This window comes from Pinus tabuliformis, chromosome 2_2 (genome assembly GCF_031772625.1).
Source record: "Pinus tabuliformis cultivar Carrire ecotype Pingquan chromosome 2_2, CPIR1, whole genome shotgun sequence".
In the NCBI taxonomy this organism is placed as follows: Eukaryota; Viridiplantae; Streptophyta; class Pinopsida; order Pinales; family Pinaceae; genus Pinus; species Pinus tabuliformis.
In genome coordinates, this window is record NC_142300.1 from 158,542,340 (window position 1) to 158,559,904 (window position 17,565).

Below are 17,565 nucleotides of genomic sequence, written 5' to 3' on the forward strand. Positions count from 1 at the left end.
ATCCGAGGCTCCTCATCACTCATCTGTATGCATTGAATATCAATCTCACACAAAGATCATGCTTCCTCCACTTGAACTACATGATCCCATCACTCATGCATTGGAGGAATATTACATTGCAAGCACACGTGCATGACGCAAGTTGTCTTTGTTTCTTTCCTTTGCTTGCATGTCACAGTCAAGAGTATAAGTATGTTTCACAGCTGCACATAGTGTCACACAACACCATGATGATTCCACGGACTATATGTCATGCTCTTGCACTTATGTTTTGTGGACACATTGAAACTTGGAGTGTGTTTATCTTCAATGTTATATCCTTCATGTTTGTTGGTTTGCACAATTGTGTTGTTCGCGAACCATGCCTGCACCAACATGGGTCAACCAATGCGCCAGTGGCTGCATTGGAAGTATCACTTCACGTGATCAGACCCATGCACCGTTATCTTAGGAGTAGGAGTAGTGTTTGCTTCTGGTTGTTTTCTTGCATGCTTTTTTTCTTACTTAGCTTGCATATTTGTTTGTTTTCTCGCTTGTTTTATTTCTGATTTGCTTTCACATTTACTTCTACTTCTGATTTGTTTTATGTTTGTTTTCTTGTTTTTTTTCTCATAGGTTAGTTTCACCTGAAACCATGTGTGACTCTTGAAACAAGATGGGTAAAGTACAACAGGCCTTGTGCAGCTATCACTACTTGGTTCTCTGTCGTGTTGCCTATGTATGAAGAACTTGTTATTTTTAGTCCATGATATGTCAATGGAAAATACGTACTGTTCGAAGTGAACCTTGGTGAAAACACAATGCTTGCGCGCTAACTAGTGTCACCTACTCTAGTCGGTTGTTTTTGGGTTAACCCTTGGCAGCCCAATCAAGTAGAGTACGGTGAGGGGGAAAACCTTAACAAGCACATCAGAGGTATATATAAACTACTTCTCTGAAGGAAAAACCTCTTCCACTCTCAATAAGTCAGGATCTCTCTTCCACCTCTGAAATGAATAAGTGCTATGCACAATTATGAAAATGAAAAATGAAAAAAAAATGAAAAGTGAAAAAGTTTGAAAAATGAAAAATGAATAAGGTGAAAGAAGAGAAAGGCTTCCCGCATAGAGAGGTGATGCAAGTAAATCCATTGGGATATTGACCAGGATCACTGGTAGCGGAGTGATGCTTGTGTTCCTAGTGACTTCGCCGGGGTGCTGTCCAGCCTTGTTGGCAGTGGAGCAACACCAGGGATAAAACTAAAACTCTGACGACTATATTGCTTGTGCAGCAATATACCCCTCAACCCCAATTGAAACAATTGTGTTGGCTTGGTTTGGAATGTGTGCCGACCGACCAAGATATTGGTAGATGCTATATATTACAATCAAGCAAGTGTATAAACCAAGACGAATTGAGAACTAAACAATACTTCCAGAGGTGTTAGACTTTCTTTTCACGAACAAGGTCCATTCAAAGAGATGGAGTTCTACCAATGCGTTGCTAAGTGTTGTAGCAGCTACAACCACCCTCCAATATTTTGCCTTAGCCTATTTTTGGAGCCTCCCTACCAACCATCCTCAACAACATGTCTTGCATTGTCAAGTACATGAGCTTCAATGGTTTTCTAGCAGCTTGACAACCTATGCATGATAACTTGTTGCATTCCCCTCACAAGATGATTCCACGGACTTGGTCCAGCTGCTGGCTGAGCAACTCCCTCAAGATATTGTGCAATTCTGGAGGGGAACCAGTCTTCACTCCTAAAATTGCGCAATCCTGTCTAGCAACCTACTCGCCTCAGAAATTGCGCAATCTTGCGAGTCAACCTTCCTAGAGAAAACTGCGTAATCTGACCCACCGGGACTGCATAGTCTAGAAATTGCACAATTCTGGGCAGCAGTAACATTCTCAGCCTAGAAATTGCGCAATCCCTCTAGGCAGCTAGCCCAACTACCTCCCAGAAATGCACAAATTTATCCCTTAGGCAAGAAGGCTATTGCATGTGCCATCGGGTTGACCGGTTCCAACTAGGACCGAGAAAACTTGACTTGCATGCATGGGTTACTTTTTCCCAAAATAGAAAAAAGAAATATGCAAAAAGCATCCCTAGATTTTAGGGAGCTATTTTTAGCAACTAGAGTTTACATGCAAAGATCGTTTTAGAATCTTTCCTCCAAGTGTTGCTTTTTACTAGATTTGTAGCATGCATGTCATGAGCCTCAAACTTATTTATTCGATGCTTTAGAGCTCACTTATTCACATCGATCTTGGAGCTTTGACATCCCACAACACATCTAGGAGTCTTCAACACATCTAGCTCAGCTATTTCTGGGTAAGTCCGCTTAAATTGTATTTTGCAGCATTTCTGTTGCTTTTAATGTTTTAGCTTGTGTGAGTGACGTCCGCCCGATTTCTATGAATGCTTGCTATCGTTTGCATGCATATTAGCTTGTACTAGCACCATTTCAGTTTTCGTTAGTATCTCACTGTTGTCGCATGCATGACACTGTTTTGCACGAACGGTCGTCGATTCGGCGACTCGTTTCACACACATGCATGTTATTCCATTTTCTGAATCTTGCATTCACTATTTTCATGCATGATCATTCACTCTTTCTTACACTTAGTATCACCATGCATTCACATCCCTATTTGCTTTTAGTTTCCCGTTGGTGGCTCTGGGAAACCTTCGCCTGGACTCTTCCTCACCAAGACAACATTGCGCAATCCTGAGAGGGAAGGATCTACCTTCCTCCTAGAAAATGTGTGTTTCTGCCCAGTGACTATCCTTTAGTATTGCATTGCACAATTCTGAGGGGTAGTGACTGCTGGCCCAGAAAATTGCGCAATTCAGTCATTGAACCTGCAACCCCTGCCAACTGAAATTGCACATTGTGCAATCCCAGCAGCCAGCAGGCTAGTCTAGATTGTGCATTGCACAATTCCAGTAGTCAACCAGCCTCCCAGTAGTCCGGAATGACTTTTACGTAGTTTCGACAGCCAGTCTCCTCACCTCCCAGGAAAAATTACACAATCCTTGCCAGTTAATCCCCAGGTATGTTGCATGTCGTTACTCAAGTTTTCTTTGGTTTTAGCTGACAAATTTCTTGCCATGCATGTCGCCATGTCTCCAGATCTAGCACGTGTTCATCCATCTCTCAGCGGTTCAAGATCATTGGCCTCCAAGAGAGCAGGTTCAAAGGACACTTATGGAAGCGCAACTGGAGCAGCAGTTGAGCGAGTTTCTACAAGTTTGTCGATCTACGAAGACACCAAGTTGGTTGTAGACAAGGATATCAAGCTGAAATGACAAGAGGTCAATGATGCATTTGCAGGCACATTTGGGGAGGACCTTAAAGACCACCAAGTCTATGTGAACATTCACAAGTCTGACTTGTATCGGATTGCATGCAGGTATCTCGTGTTCCCATGCACGAACATGATACATTGGATCATCTCGCACACTGATCTTGAGACGATGACATGGAAAAGTGTCAGTGGGACAAATATTTCTACCTTCAGGGCACAATATTGTGATCAAATGTACCATATGTCAAAGCCAGTGATCACCATGGAGACATCGTTCAGCTTACCCAGCAGCAATGCCAACTCCAGGGATATCTTGAAGAATTGGGTAAAGGAGTTGACCAAATTCAGGATGACACCCAACCAGGTTTACAAGACAAAGATAATGTGGAAGGCATACCAATAATTGGTCATCTTTGCATGTCACTTGTATGGGCAAGAGAGCACGGAAACCTTCCCACAGAGTTGGGTGATCGCGTTGTACCAACTGGCCAGTGAAGGCAAAGCATGCAACTGGTGTGACATGTTGTCTCATCGGCTGAAGGAACATGTAACAAGAGCTCGACAACCGCCCAAAGGTCAGCAAGATAAAATCTACATGTCCGCTTACATCTTAGATGCAATCTGTGCTGTCAGGAGTTCCTGGGCTTGAAGTGGGCATGGACATCGACAGAGACCTCTGTGAACACTTATTGTAAAATATTGTCCGAATGCAACTTTAGAGGAGTTATCACACAACTATCAGATCATTTTGTCACCCTAGTGTACAAGATGATATTTGAGTAGGATCCACCTTGCATGTCGAACGCAACAATGGAGGCACTGTTTGACATAGTAGATTGGTATGCCTCGCGTCTAGCTATAATCCATATGACCCACATTGTTTTGTAAAATATCACTGCATGAGAGTATAGTTTCATTGGATCCATGGGGCATGTCATTGGGTGAAGGAGGACCCATGGAGATATTGTTACAACTTCGCCAGGCCCAATGAACCGGTTGGCATTGCTGTGGAATGGTTAGCAAAGCAAAATCTAGGAGAGCACTAGAAACAATAGCAGCAGAGGTAAACATACTGAAGTGCGACAAAGGCAAGAGGAAGATTATCGACAATGCAGAAGTAGAACAAAGCTGCAAGTTTCAAGTAGACCCACTTGTGTAGAAATCATCTTTGGCAATAGAGGAAAAGAGGACAAAACATGATAGGAGGAATGCGAAAAGGCAGAGAGAAAAACAAAGAATGGAGGAAACAGAGAAGGAGTTGCATGAGTTGAAGGAGCAACTCCAGAAGGAACAGGAGTTGCACATACAGGAGAAGGAAGCACATCAATAACATGTACATTAGGGGGCACAACATGTACATAAAGATGAAACTGCGCTCGTACAAGTAGTCGACTCATATGAACAACTGGCACCAAGGAGACAGGGTGAGCAGTCATAGGAGCAAGACTTCACTCAAGAGATTGAACATGCACTTGAGTAGATGGATACAGACATGGAGCAACAAGAGTTAGAGAAAGACATCTACCTCATGCCTCACCACTAAGAGGTCGACGCACTAGCTTCATCGGATCCAGAAGTGGAGAAAGTCCCAAGCGACCAAGGAGACAATGAGATCCTTAGATACAATCCGGAGGGAGAGATGCACAACATCTCATTCGATGAGTCCCAGCATAGAGATGTGAAATCTCGTACAGTGTCCACTTTGGATGATCACACATATCTTACGTAGTTTGAGGAACGATTGATCGTGTCTAATGTGCACAAGGATCCAACAACATTGGTCGATTCTACCAGAGCATATGCTGAAGACACTAGCTCGAGTGTTTGATTCTTGATAGTTGAGAATGAGCGAATGGCTAAGGAGTTATAGATGGCCAAGCAAGGAGGAGAACTGGTTACAACATCCACCCGAGTAGAGTTGAAGAAGGCAATATTGGATGAAGTATTGCCCCTTGACACAATCATGCCAGCGTTGTATTCCAAGTTTCGTGTTGTGCATAAAGTAGTTGTCCATCTCAACGGTTGGCAACATCGATGTGCGACGAGAGCATGTATTTTGTTGAACATGCATGCTGTTGTTGATTACATGCAAACATGGAAAATGAGATACAAGGGAGCCCCATTACACTTTCCCAAGATGATGAAGCCCAGAGTGGTCGAGCTGAAGGCACACATCCAGAGTCATATCCCGAACTATGAAGATCTCCAAAAGCTCATCACTAGTCTACAGGCTTCCAATGCACGGGTATTCAGAAGTATGGATGTTGTTGTGCACGTACACGCGGTCCCATCTATTGGGATACTCACCCAAGCAAAGACAAAGGCACAGGTTTGACTGGATCTTGACTTGTACTTTGATGACTTGATGCACATAGCCACCAACGCAGACTTGGTGATCAGTGCAGACACCATGCATCAGTATGTCACTAGTCCGGCCGCACTCAAGACAATGATGCGTATGTTATCATATGAGTTGGGCAGAGAAGATTGAGTAGTGTACCCAGATGCTATGGAGGCAAGAGTTCGTTTCTAGAAAGATTTCACCTTAGAGTACATAGACACCATTGCGGTCTACCAAGCATGGCATTAGTTTTCCACTGTCAACCATCATGAGGATGTCAAAGAGCTGGTCTTCCCACAGTTGTTCGAGTCATAGTGATGTCTTGCATGGCTTGCTCAAGTATATTTTGTCTTGCATGGGTACATGTGCAGATTGTATGTAATGTCTTGTCAAGTGGAAGTTCAAGTGTTGATAGTTGGATGTAACAGTCATAGAGTAGATGAAGAGTCATGAGGGTAGATGAACTGTCACAAAGGGGAATGTCAAGGGCACCCCACCCTTTGCTATATATAGTCCCTCATAACTCATTGTAGAGGCTTTTGGTCAACCAAGATTTTGATAGGGGTATCTTAGAGAGAGCTTGGACAATATTGTAATGAGCCTTGGCTTCTCCACTGTGCAGAGCTAGTATATCTCTTTGGAGGAGCCAGCAGTAGTGACTGTAACATTCCGCTGTCGGAACTAGTGGTTGGTCATGGTTGTATTGTATGAATGGAACTGACACTTCTTAATATAACAAAGCCAACACGTTTCATGCATATGTCGTATTTTATTTCAGCTATCTTGTTTACTCTAAATGATATATGTATCTGTTTTTTATGCATGCATGTGTAGCTATTTTCTGTATATGTATGTATGAATCTTACTGAAATGTGTTGTTGTGTTAACCATCACTTTAGATTGCTAGCTTACTTTCCTTCCATGTTGTGATGCATCTTATCTCATGTTTTACCTTCTTAACTACGCGCTTTTAAGCGTTGTCTTTTGATAGAAAACATCTATTTTGATATCAGCCGTAGACCTGCTGCATGGGAGGACCGAACGGAAGCAAAAGTAAGTTAGGTGGGCTAGGCAGTGCCAGGAGCTATTACTTACTTAAAAATTTCCATTTTCTTTCTTAAGAAGTGCTTGCCTAATTCTATTCTCCATTCCAATAAGGGGCCCGATCAGTTTTTTAATCACTATGAATGGATGGGTTTAGGCCCGGCACAAGAAGAAAGAAGAATGAATGTCTCTTAGCTCAAGTTCGTGATTCATTTAGTTATTTCTCCAAATGAACACATAAAGCCTGTGGTGCTCCTTTATTTACCTCGTAGTCCTTGTTTAGCTCTCCCTACAACCCGCAAACTGACCCAAATAGGAAAGGGCGGTCTGTCCCTTATGCTCCCTCGTCCTAGGTGCCTTGATGTCTAGTGTGGCCCTACGGATTGGGTTACCCGAGGAAGCACCCCAGTCCTAAAGGCAGGAAGTGGCTAATGATACTTTTTGGTTGGAAGGAAAGTGAGCGCAGCAAGTGAGCTAAGTGAGCAATAACGAGTTTCATGGAGAGAGGAGCATTATCGAAGCGTTAGAAAAGCATTATCGAAGCTAAGATGTGTTAGTCCAAGTAAAAAGAGATAGGGGGGATTATTATATACGTAATAAGTCTACTTATCAGTAAATAGTATTGCCCACATAATAAGTATACCTAGTTGTATGGGTGCGTATCACTGCCTAGGTGCGTATCTAGGTGCATATCATTAGTTGAGAGAGTCGCTCTTCTTTCTTTCCCACCCATAGAGAGTCGCTCTTTCTTTCCCATCCAAATTGCTAGAGAAAGGGCTCGTCTTTCCTAGAGTCAGTCTTTCCACCCAGCTAGAGTTAGACCAGATATAACAACTGTTCTTTCCTAGAGTTAGTCTTTCCTTCAGTCCTAAACCATTGGTTCCCTTATCTCAGCAATCTATGTCTAATCCTTAGTATTTGTATACCTTATCCCATATGTCACGGGACACAGGACTAAGAAGATGGTGGGCATATTAGCGTATCGAGATAGCCAGAAGCACATCTGTGACTGTACCAGCACTAATAGGATGACATATTAGCATATCTAGATAGCGCCCCAACCCAGAGTACTTGACTTAAAGGGCCCATTAATCAATTTGATTTAGATCATTTCCAATTGAAAGCTAGGAGTGTCTTAATATTGCTATACTCCCCCCTTATCCGTATCTGTCCATAATGAGATAATAGGCCCCGATAAGGAGAGGCACGAGGAGAGGAACAAAGTGCCCCCGCTCATAAGTAAGCCAGCCTGATCAGAGAGCCATAAACTCGGTCAGATTGGCTGCAGTTTCCCATTCACGGCCATACCAAACAAGCCCTGGGGCTTGCTCAAAATAGTTCCTAGTTGTACCCATCCCTATCCATCCAGCCAGTTGCATAGCCCAACCATCGTATCCATCCTGCCTATACGATGTGTTCCATCCATCTATTATGGGATAAAGGTGGGATTCCTAGGCAATGCGATTTAGACTCAACAAAACGACGCGCTCTTTATTTCCCGCAACCCGAAATTACCACCCAAACCCAAGGACTATAAAAACGCATTGGGACGTTGCTCTGGGTCTTTGAACTAATTCTCTATAAGTAAGTAGGGTCGAAAAGTCCCCCGTTGTTGGTTTCATTCCACTGGGAAATCCCTGGCATGATTATTCACTCGATCGTAGCTCCCCCAATCCTACTATCGAGTGAGAGCCAACGAACAAGAATCTTGCTGGTTGAGTATACCTGATACAAAGCCAGGTTCATTTCGCTACCAAAAACAAAGAAAGGATAGGATGGCCTGTCATCCGATCCAGGGATGCATGCAAAGAGGGGTCTTTAAATAGTACTGGCGCCATGTTGGTAAACACGGCCAGCCAGATAGGGTATCCATCTACCACAACCACGTCGAACCGGCTCCCTTCATCGAATATGTGTATAGAAAACATCCGTAATGTCCACAATCTCCCGTGGCTAGAAAGGCACTCAAGCAAGCCGTTGCATTGCATATTTACACCTGATTTCCAGTCCAACTTTCGTCCATCCCACTGGTCTATTTCATCTCTTTTCTTTACGGCTTCATGGAGCACTTTCTTTTTCAACTCGATCAAGCTTCAATTTAATTTCATTATAGACGTGAATTCCATCTCATGTCTACTTGGTTCTAAGGCCCAAAAAGAAGACCAGATCGCTCCGTGCACTGAAGTTAGAACCGTTCATGCACCTTCCTTGACTTGTTGCATATGTCACACCCTTGCTACCAACAGGGACATCTTACTTGCATCTATACGAAACCGCGGTCAAGGCGATACTGTACAAGCCATTGCTAGGACTCCTACACCAAACGGTCTGAGGTTTAGTTGGGACTTCTTACCGGGGAGATCCCCTGACATGTTGGTGGGTCCAACACCATCAACAGGATGGTCACATGATTACAAATATAATAAATTTTTGCAGAGTGACCAAATTTTGGTCAAACTACTACCATTAGATGAAAATTGGGTGTCACATTTCATTATTGGGGTCATAGTAACATATTATAAAGATACAATCATTACTATGCTCATTTTCATCTAATCACCTCGAATATTTTTTCTGCAATTCTTGTGTTGATTATTGTGCATTGTTTTTTTATTGTTCAAGGTAAGGGTTTACACATATTATATTTTCAAACTATGGTGGTACTTAACATGTAGTATCAATGATTTTAGTTTTTTCCAGGCTAGAGATGTGGTCCAATGTCTATAAAAAACTACATTAATCTGTTGCTATGCAAGTAAAATGTGGCTGGGGAATTATACACAAATGAACTACACATAGTTTCACTTACCCCTATTGGTATACCTTTGAGTATTAGCATCTTAGACAACACCTATACACACAATATTACTTCCATGTACCCTAGATATATCAAAAACCCTATAAGCATCCTAAAACCAACTTTACTTTAGCTGATTAATCACCTTTATACTGTATTTGCACTAAGAACAACACTTAGGAAGAATATTCTCATGTACCTGGATAATTTGGCAGTATGACTAAGGGTATGGTTGACAATCCTTAGTTAGAGGCTTGATATGTTTGGACACATATATTAGAGAGCTATATCACAGGGAAATACCTTGTCCTTAGAACCATTCAAGACCCAATCCTTATTTATTTCATGGACACCCAATTTACTACATTAAGCTATGAAATTCCTACTCATTTGTTAATATTCAAGATTGGGAATTCTGTCAATGTAGTATTATTCATCCTAAAGTATAACTGCATTGGATTTTATCAAAAATAAAATATGGAATTCATTATCCTCATAGACAATGATAGTACCCATAATTTTAGTCAATACCGAGTCACCCGAAAAACCCATTATTATATCCATGCAATCAATAATTTCAAAAATATGATGGCTAATGGTAGTGCCATAAAATGTGGGGGTCAGTGTGAAAATGTCTACCTTAAAATTGAGGATTATTCTCTTAAATATCACATGTTTGATGTTGAATTGGGGGGTTGTGACATCATACTCAGTGCTGAATGGTTATGTACTATTGGCCACATCACTATGTATTTTAAGGAATTATGCATGAATTTGCAGTATTAGGGGGACCATTACACTTTAAGAATCATTATAGTTGTATCACTCGAAATTATTAGTTCACATAGCATGAAAAAGCTCCTCAAAACAGCCCATTTGGGTATCATTTCAGAATATCGTGCTATTAAAACTTTTGAGACTCCTTCGTAATCAATTCATCCTAATATGCGTCTTGTATTTTCCCACCATACTCAATTTTTAAAGACCCCAAAGGCCTACCACCTTCCTGTGGTTCCCATGATAATTTAATTTCCCTTTCCTTGTAGCCTTCCCCCAAAATATTCATCCTTATTACCCCCCTTTGCTCAAAATAAGAAAACTGGGAAAATTGTTCAAGAATTGTTAGTGTTGGCATCATCCACCCAAATACTAGCCCTTATTCCTCTCTTTTGGTCATGGTCCTCACAAAGAAGGAACTTGGTGCTTGTGCCTTGATTTTTGTACCCTTAACAAAATTACCATTAAGAAATAATTCCTATTCTTGTCATTGATCTCTTCATGTGAACTTATCAGTGCCTAATTCTTCACCAAACTTGATCTTTGATCTAGTTATCACCAACTTTGTAGAAAGGAGGTTGATTTTCCAAACACACCTTTAGGATGCATGAAGTTCAACATGAGTTCTTGGTCATTCCTTTTGGCCTATATAATGCCCCCTCCACTTTTCAAATCCTCACGAACCACATCTTTCAACTTTTTTAATGATATTTTTTCTTATTCTCCTTTGGGACATCTTAATTTACAAAAAATAATAGCAGCCCCACCTCACCCATGTGGATAAGGTCTTATAATTATTGTATCATCATAATTTTTTTCTTAAAATGTCCAAATGGGACATTGGGGCCTTCGAAGTGGAATTATTATGTCGTATTTTTAGTAAGGATGGTGTATGAGTAGACTTAAAGAAAATAGAAGTTATGGAGGATTGGGGATGATCTAACACTCTTAAAGGCTCACGAGGATTCTTGGGCTTAATATGATACTTTAGAAAGTTTACAAACTATGGAAAAAATTGCAGCTTCACATATATCCTTACTTAAGAAAAAATCTTTTAATCAGATTAAGGTTATTAATATTTCCTTTTAGGCTTTCAAAGATGCTATGTGCACCACTCCAGTAATGATGGTCTTGATTTCACTAAGGATTTTGTCTTTGAATTTGATGCCTTAGTTAAAGGCATTATTGCAGTTCTCATGCAAGAAGGCCTCCCCTTGGCCTTTACTAGCAAAGAAATTTTAGTGTGATAGTTGGGAAAATCCACTTATGAGAAAGAAATGATAGCAATTTGCATATTTTCAATATATGGCCCATATACTTCCTTGGGAAATGTTTCCAGATTAAAACACATCATCATAACTTAAAATATTTTTTGGAGTAATGGATTTTATCACGAGAGAAATAGAAATAGGTCACAAAAGTGGCTAGCTATAATTATGAGATCACATATAAAAAGTGTAACAACCTTGGATAAAAATCCATGTAAAAATATATAAGACCATGGTCATGGGACACGTATTCCAAGCTTAATGTTGGGAAAGACATCCCAATGTGGGTGTTCATTGGTTTGTTATGGCTAAGGAAATTGGAAAAGGCAATGGAAAAGGATTTGATGGCTAAGGAAATTGGCAAAGACAATGGAAAAGGCATTAGAAAGGCAAAATGACATTTTTGGCACATTTATTATGAAAATAATGGAATTATGAGAGAAGGAAGTTCAAAGGTAAAAGGTTGCATATGAGGAGGAAAATGAAGGAAAATAATGGAAATTGAAGAAAATAAAGGCATCATTGATAAAAAGGCTTCTGAGGATCAGTTGGCAAGCTTTTGCTCAAGCCTGTTTAGTGTAGCTTTTTGTTAGTTTAGTTTTGGAGCTATTAGCCCATTCTCTCTCTCTCTCTCATACTCTTGGACACTTAGAGTTTTCTTGGAGCACTCTTGGAGGGTGTGGAATACTTGGATGCTTGGAGCAAGAAGGCAAAGGAAGAGTAGGAAATCACAAGAGGACATCAGGATCAACAACTAAAATGGTGTTTGCTTGCAGGTACTAAGTTGCATGTATGTTTTCCTAGCTAGTCTTAGCATGCATGGCATATGAATGTGGTTTATTGGTCATGATATGTCATTGGCATGGAGGATTTCCAGGATTGACAGTGGATTTGCCTAACCTTTCCGTTTCCGGGATAGCCATGGTGTTGTGGGTTCATTTCTTTGTTTTTTTGGTTGGTTCACATGTTTCCTTTAGCTTGGGTTGAGTTATTAGTTCTTGGAAGCCTTGGTTGGAAAAATGCTCTGGAAGCCCTTGGTGGGTTGAGTTATTAGTCTTTGATGCACTAGTCAGACAAACACTTTGGAAGCCTGATAGAAACCGTGGGTTGAGTTACTAGTCTTGGAAGCCTTGGTTGGAACAAACGCTCTAAAGCCCTAGAAGGCTTGGGTAAATACCAATCTGGTGATGGCTTCTGATGGATGGTCGTGAGGTGGAATCATTATTTGATGGGATGAGGTTGTTTGGCCTCTGGAAGCCCTAGTTTACTTTTGATGGATTGTTCCATGAGATCCAACATTCATGCTTGGAATATGGCATGGGGGTGACTGACTAAAGAGATATTTGGCTCAACCATGTCTATGGTTGGGTGATATGTGGAAGCCCCGGACTTGCTTGTATTTTACTTGTGGCAATAAAATCTCTTTCCTGTGGTATTGATGTGCAAGTATGCTTATTGTTATGTGGCTTATATGGTTATTATATGCTTAGTATCTCTGATGTTTATATGTTGGTTATGAATGAGTTTTATGACTATAATGATGGCTCATATCATGTTTTTACTTGTAAATGAATGAACAATGTATCTATGGCCTAATAGATGAAATTGTAGCTAATGTGTTGAGGCATCAGTGATTCTTAGCAATTCTTAGATAAGTATGAGACCCCTATGCTCAGTTTTGCTGTTAAGACTTGTAGCTTTCATATTTGTGATATGTTTGACGAAATTCCTGTCATGGCTAGTAGAGGTCCAATCTAGTCCTTGGTAAGGTTTTTGCAAATGTCTTTGTTCCACTGTGAAATTTCATTTCTGAACATGTCATTGAGTTCTGGGCAGTAACTTAGGCCCTAGGCTTGAAAAAATGGCACAAATCCCGAAGTCGCAAGCACAACACTGGGGAAAAAATTCCGAGAAGCTCCCTCGCCCTTATTGTGGGAGCTTCTAGAGCCTCCCAGAAGAACCCTTGTCCATATCAGGGGAGCGTCCAAGGGTTTGATGCACTAAAATTTTATATGGTCTCAGAGGCTGGTTACCTAAGTGGCTGGGATGGCTACTAGGAGTTTTTTTGTTGAGGTGGCAGGTTTGCGTGGTGTGTTTCTGTCGATTCCACTTCCTTAACTAACACATAGGGATTCAAATCCTATCATAGTAACTTCTTGTCACATGTTTGCACTGGTTGGCCGGTTAGTTGGGTAGATGTGGGAGGAGGGTGTTATAGAGTGGTATCAGAGTGGGTTTTGTTCTCTTTGGGGAGTGTTTGGGTTATGTTATAATTGGCTGATATCTGATACCACAAAGTGGTATCAGAGCATGGTTCACCCCTTGAATTGGATGGGTAGAATGTGTTTTTCATGCATGCATGCAAGTTGCATGTGTTCTTTATGTTTTTGGACTATGTGCTTGTTGTGCATGCATGGTGGTGGTCATTATTGTTGTTGTGTCACCATGTGGATTGATGATGTTGTTGTTGGGATGTGTTAGTCATGAATGCATGTCAATTGTATATGCATTTGTTATGCATGTCAATGTTTATATGTTGTTATGCATGCATTATTATGGGCATGGTACTTGTGCATGAGGTCGTTGTAGGCATGTCAGGTCATCATGATGTTGTTGGTATGTTATTATATTGATGTGTTGATTGAGTTGAAGCAGGAGATGAAAATAATTAGAGTGAGGTTGCATCATTAGACTTTGGGGTAAGAGCAGATCATCATACAACTTTGTATGTTTGACATGCAGGTATGTGATTCATGGTTGTTGTAAGCATTAGGGTTACTTATATGTTTTCCATTCTATTATTATTATGGTTACATAGATGATAAATGCTAGTTCATCAATGTAGTCATATACACATGTGTTAGATATTCATGAATGATAGTATCTCGTGGTTGTATGCATTGTTGTTGTTGTTTTATGTTAGATAACTTGATGATTATGTTATATGTTATTGATGAGTATGTGATAGGTTAAATTCTTGTTGTTATATGATAGTTAACTTGATGATTAGGTTATATTTTTTTGATGAGCCTAATATATAACTTGTTCTTGTTATATGCTAGTAACTAGATGATTATGGTTATTACATTAAGATCTTGATGTTATATGTACCATACTAATTTGGATTGGTATATGCAAATGGTCAGGGTTATGACATTCAGGTATGGGTTAATATGTTGTGATATTATGTCATACTAATTTATACTATTTGTGTAGATGTGATTACTATGTATGAATGTTAATTATTTATGAGTTTATAATGTGAACATGTTAGCTCGTTACTGTCACGGATATCACAACCTTATTTATGGTTGAGTTGATATGTTGTGAAGCTATCGTGCTAATCTGGATTGATTGTGTAGACAAGATATCCTCCCCTGCGATACATTAAAGTATGATCTTGATTATGTCGTCTACGTTGTGCTTGAATGCTTGATTATGTCATCTATTTGGTGTTTGAGTGTTGGTGTCTATTATGTCGTCTATCTGTTGTTGAATGTTTGATTAATTGCATGATATGAGTATGTGTCTGTAATATTGCATGAAGAAATGATATTGTTTTAAGATGGTGATGCTAGCACATATGTGTTGAGATAGATGACATGTACTTGAGTGTAATAGGTGACAGTTGTAGCATTATGTCTAATGACTATGAGTTGACTATGGATTATGACGTTGATTTTTAGTCTTGGTAAAGGTTGATTTCAAATTGATAGATATGATTGTCTTGATATTTGGAACATTTGGTTGACATGTATGAGAAGTTTTAGGGTAACATGCTTGGAATTAGTATGACAAGGTAAGGTAACTAGTATGTTGTTATGTTTACTTATGCGCTGACAATTATGTGTTTATGGAAGTATGATGCAGGGGATTGCATGGCAGAAGATATTTCCGTGAAATCTTAAAGAAGGTTTTGGTTGAGATTTCACTTGGAAACACTGGGAACCATAGGGATGGAGTCATGGTGTCTATTTCTAGTTTTATTCTTCCGGTATTTGTGATTTGGTTGTGCTTGATTGCATCTTTGTTATGTATGGTGTAAGGCCTTTCCACTATTGTTGTGGTGTCATGTTGTTATTAGTTTTCATGGTCTTCTTCTTGTTTGTTTCTTGTGCTTTCCTTTTAAGTTTTGAGTCTTAGGAATTGGTTGGGAAAGAGGAAATTTTATGGAGCTCAGGAGAAGCTGAATGAAACCCATAAGGTAATATGAGACTTAGATGAAGCTTAGTGCATGTGTAAAGGGAAATTGAAGGAAAGAATATGACAACTAGTTGGATTGGTTCGGTCCGTTGGGATAATGGATGGTGGCAAGACAATCATGATAAAGGTAACAAGAAAGGTAAAATAAATGGGCTTAAGGTAACATAAGCCTTGGCTTGGGTTGAGTCACTAGTTCCTGGAAGCCTTAGCTGGACAAACGATCTGGAAACCCTGTAATAACTTGGGTTCAGTTACTAGTCTTGGAAACCTTGGTTGGAAAAATGCTCTGGAAGCCCTTGGTGGGTTGAGTTACTAGTCCTAGAAGCCCTGCTTTGACAAATTCTCTAGAAGCCTGATGACAACTGTGGGTTGAGTTACTAGTCTTGGAAGCCTTTGTTGGAACAAATGCTTTCGAGCCCTAGAAGGCTTGGGTAGAGACCAGTCTGGTGATGGTTTGTGATGCTTGACCATAAGGTGGAAACATTGTTTGATGGGTTGAGGTGGTTTGGCCTCTAGAATCCCTGGTTCGGTTTTGATGGATCGTTCCATGAGATCCCACATACATGCTTGGAATATGGCATGAAGGTGACTAGATGAAGAGAGATTTGGCTCAACCATGTCTATGGTCGGGTGGTACGTGGAAGCCCCATACTTGGTTGAATTTTTCTTGTGGCAATAAAATCTCTTTCCTATGGTTTTGATGGGTAAGTATGGTTATCGTTATGTGGCTTATATGGTTGTTATATGCTTAACATCTTTGATGTTTATATTTTGGTTATGAATGAGTTTTATGATTGTCATGATGTTTGGCTCATACCATGTTTTTACTTGTAAATGAATGAACAATGTATCTATGGCCTAATAGATGAAATTTCAGCTAATGTGTTGAGGCATCAATTATTCTTAGGGATTCTCAGATAAGTATGAGACCCCTATGCTTAGTTATGTTGTTAAGGCCTATAGCTTTCATATTTATGATATGTTTGACGAAATGATTGTCATGGCTAGTAGGGGTCCAGTGTAGTCCTTGGTAATGTTTTTGCAAATGTATCTTTGTTCCGCTGTGAAATTTCATTTATGAACTTGTCACTGAGTTTTGGGTAGTAACCTGGGCTCTGAGCCTGAAAAGTGGCACAAATCTCAGAGTTGCAGGCACAACACTGGGGAAAAATGTCCCCAGAAGCTCCCTTGCCCTTGTTGTGGGTGCTTCTAGAGCCTCCCAAATGCACCCTTGTCCATATCAAGGTTTCCTCCAGCGGTTTAATGCACAAAATCTTCAGTTGGTCTGAGGGGTTGGTTACCTGAGTGGTTGGGATGGCTCCTAGGAGTTCTGTTGCTAATGTGGAAGGTCCGTGTGGTGTGTTTCCATCGATTCCACTTCCTTAACTGACACATAGGAGTCAAATCATATCATAGTAACTTCTCATCACATGTTTACCCCGGTTGGCCGGTTACTTGGGTAGATGTGGGAGGAGGGTGTTACAAAAAGGGAAAGAGAATGTGGTTTTTGATGCTCTTTCAAGAAAATGTAAAGAGGACTGGTTCCTTTTCCCCCTCTCTTTCATTATAGTAGATTGGTTTACAATAGTTCACTAGGAATGGCTCCAAGATTCCAAGAATTCCAAGCCAATCCACTAGCTTCAACAAGATTCTTAGTATTTTCTTGGATTCACTCGAAAAAATGAGGAGCTCTTGATGGGACCAGCCCTGAACATCTACGGCTTATAATTAATTTTTGATTGTATTGTTGATTGCTTTGTGGTCGGCTGACTTTATGGCGCGGTATTGAGGCTTGATTGATTTCAGGACAAGTGTCCTGGTATTGGGGCTCGCTCCTCCTGCCT